The sequence below is a fragment of the Cynocephalus volans genome, chromosome 8 (genome assembly GCF_027409185.1).
Source record: "Cynocephalus volans isolate mCynVol1 chromosome 8, mCynVol1.pri, whole genome shotgun sequence".
NCBI classification, from domain to species: Eukaryota; Metazoa; Chordata; class Mammalia; order Dermoptera; family Cynocephalidae; genus Cynocephalus; species Cynocephalus volans.
Genome location: NC_084467.1, coordinates 114,512,873 through 114,516,667, shown reverse-complemented (window position 1 = coordinate 114,516,667; position 3,795 = coordinate 114,512,873).

Sequence of the window (3,795 nt, the reverse complement as noted above, 5' to 3'; positions counted from 1 at the left end):
ACCGGTGGGAGGCAGTGACGAGGACTTAGCTCTCTGGGAAACATCTGTTATGCAGATTCAGCAGGAACAGGTTAAGCAGTGCCCCCATGTACCAATGGGTCAGACTCCTCCCATCCCAATTCTGGGCAGGCTCCTGTCTCATTGCCATGGGTGTAGGGGCCCATTTCAGTGACCTGCCATCTCTCACCTTTGGGGGACCCTCGCCCCCAGAATGGTTTACCTCAGACTACCCAGTCTCACAAAATGGAGAGAGGCCTGTATTGTCTCACATGGAATGGTGCAGCTGTTCTTATTTTCTCTTTTGATACTGTAGCAAATCAATTAAATAAAATATATTAGCAAATCATATTACAGATTCTAAAAAACTTACCCCACAAGCAAAAGATATAAAAGTTAAAGTACTAATCACTTATGGCTTCCTCTGTGACTGTCCTGAGACCATGCACATATTTAGTACTCTATGTATGCTCAGTAAGTATTGTTGAGTTGAAGAGACAAACATCACCCTGCGAAGTGTCGCCATCTCCCCTGCTGCTCTGCCTCACCCTATCCTTAGAGGGAGCATGTACGTCAAGTGAAGCTCTGAGCCCTGGCCACAGAGGGAGGTCACCATCTTCTCAAGAATGACATCAGTTCCAAGGTCCTGGAGCCTTTCTCTTGAGGGGTCAGTATTGTCCTGGCTCTTCTGGTCAGTCTCAGGCCACGGACTTGAAAATGTCATGTTAGGATTGGTGAATTAAGACAGAAAGCATGGAGGGGACAGGAAAGAGGCTGCCCAAGTTGCCTCAGTATGATCTGACTGCTGGAACCCATGATGGATGCAGGCCCTGCATGTACTGCTAACATTCAGACCCCCAGACTGAGGCTCCCCTCCCTCTCCAGGGTCTCTAAAAGTCAAGTACTGTCCCAGCTTGATGGCTGGCTGTCCTTTTTGCTCTCACCCTCATGTCCCATCCTTTGCCAAGCGATTTTACTACGGTATTGTCTCTCTCTGCCCTGTCACCTCTGCCCTCCATCACTGCCCTGACCTAGTTCCTCCCCTCTTTCATGCCCCTGTCTGGCCCTGAGGCTCCAATTTTTCCCAAAAGGCAAGGATGTGCTGACTAATTCACCTAAAGCATCCTCTGATCCTTCCTCACCCCTGTTCAAAAAGCTTCAGTGATTTTCAGTTACCCACAGCATCTATTTCATATGCCTCAGCTTGGCATTTAGCATCATTTACAGTCTTGCTACTCAGCGTGGTCCTCAGACGAGAGGCATCAGCATCACCCGGGACCGTGCATGAAGTACAGAATCCCAGGCTCCCCAGGCTGAGTCAGAACTGCTTTTTCAGAAGATTGGCAAGTGAATACACGCACATTCAAGTCTGACAAGTGCTGCTCTGCAGTCTGATTTCTTCAGTCATATATGTAAATAATTCTAAAAAACACACAGAAAAGTCTCAGTCCCTGCTGGTCCCAGTTTCTCTCTCCAGAGGCAACCACTTCTATTATTATTTCAGCTTTTATAGTTTTTCTGTGGTTACTTCTATGTCTCCAGGTAATGCTTGTAAGGTTATTTCTGGAGTGTGCAAATGAAAACATCACCTAATGATTTCCTTCTACTCTAGGGGGATTTAACTCATTCACTCCCCTTGTCCCCACTTCTGCTCAGCTCTGCTGGTTGGAATTGTTCCTTTACTGCCAGCTTTTCTTACTGTCTGGTGATTCTTGATTGTCCTCTTACACTTAAAAAAGAGCCAGCTTGTTCTGTCAGGCTCTACTTTAGGGTGGGGACAAGGAGCTGGCTTTTTGCTGGGGAGCTCCTAAATGTCAGAATGAGGGGGCTTTCCTGAGGGTCCGCCATCCACACCAGCTGCCCGAGTTCTCTCCAGACAGTGCATTCGGGGGGGTTTCGTTTTGTTTTAGAATAGCCCTCCTTTGCTGATGTCTGAGAAAGAAATGCTTAGCTCTGGGCATTCCACACCGGGCTTTGGGTGGTGGGTGGGGGTTGATGATTTCATACAGGGACCTCCCGTGAGGCCTCCGGTTTCAGCCCCACCTCTCACCCCACCCTGCATCCTGCCTGGTCTTTCTGAGGTCAGCGCCCCCACAGTTTCCTCTAGGCAGACGGCTCCATTCTCTGCTGTGCTCCTATGTGTGTATTCTAGGTCAGAGATTCTCAAACTTGGCTGTACATTGGGCACAGGGAGTTCACCTGAGTCATTAAAATAATACTGTTCCTTGGGCACTGCCCCAGAGATTCTGAGGTGATCGGTCCAGAGTCTGGCTCCGTCTTACCAAGGAACCCAGTTACATCTTGCTCTGAGATTCCAAGCATCTCTGGACTTCTGATTAGTGGCCTCCCAGTCTCTCTTTCATGTTATGATTTAAACATTTAAACAAAATTAATTTGCTATAGTTTTAAGGGGTTAGGGGAAGACACAGGCATGTGTTTGGTTCATAAACATCTTGAACGAGAAGTCCAAAGTCTAATTCAATCTACATGTCCAACTTAATCTCCAGCCACTTCTCCTCTGCACTCTATAATTTAGCAAATCTAAACAAACCAGCAGACAAACTCCAAGGCCACTTCCCATCACCTATCTACATGCTGCCCTTTCCCACGTCCATGACGTCATACACGCCGCTCCTCTGGTAATTTAAGCCCAGAGACATGGTGTGGCTGGGTTTGGATCAGTTCTCGGGAATGCCAGGGCTCCAGGTCAGCCTCTGCCACCTGTTATCTTCCCTCTCCTCGGAGTGGCTCTCACGGTTTCAGGCACCACATTCTCACACGGCCACCTTCAGAGGCAGGAGCCAGTGGGCAGCATGGGACAGGAGTTTCTCCTCCCCCTCCTTCCTCTTGTCAGGATGGAAGTTATTCTCAGAAGCCCACAGTAGATTTTTTTCTTACATATCATTGGCCAAAATCAGGTCACATGCCCACCATGATATCAGGAAAATACCCCCACCTCCATCCCTGATACCACGTATCTCTTCATGACACCTGAACCAGCCAGGGTCCTGTTAGTAAGAGGGATGGCTTTGGGGGGAGGAAATAGATAGTGTTGATCACCATATTTTCTCCTCTCCAGTCCCTCTATCTCTTTTTTGAGGACACTAGTTACCCATATGTTTGATCTTCCCCATCAGTGCATATTTCTCTTCTTTGTTCTAATTGCTTCCCTCTTGTTTTCTGTATTATTTTCTCATTCTGTCATCCATGTCATTGATATGGTTACCTGTAGTGTTGATTCTGCTCTTTGCATTTTTAAATTCTGCAAAAGGATTACTTTTCAATTTTTTTTAGCCATTCCCCACCTCCACTCCCCACCCCCGATTTTGACTGATTCATTAGTTCATCTTTCATCTCTGGTTTCATCAGTCTTTTGCAAACTGTTATTTCTTCCCTTTATTTGGGAGAACCAAATAACTGTAGGTCTCATGTTCGTTTTTTCTGTTTTTCCATCTTTGATTGGGGCCATTCTATTTGGTTTTGCTGTTTGCCTCAAAATAGTGTAGTTAGACTCCTTTTGTCTTTGCCTTACTTGTTATGGCGCTGTTTGAACCCTTAACACATGAGTTAAAGAATTGACGTAATGGCTTGTATTCCAAATAGAAAAGGATTCCATTCATCTTCCTCTCCTCCCCACTCAGATGGAGCCAGCCATGTGCTGTGACATCCTTGAGGCTGGCTTTTGATTAGGTAGAGATGGGACTCCCCCCACCCCTACTCCAGCCCTCCTGCTCTTTTGTTCTGATGCCTTTCCTGCCTGGGTCAGTTGCTTCTAGAATGGCATTTCTCAAACTGGTG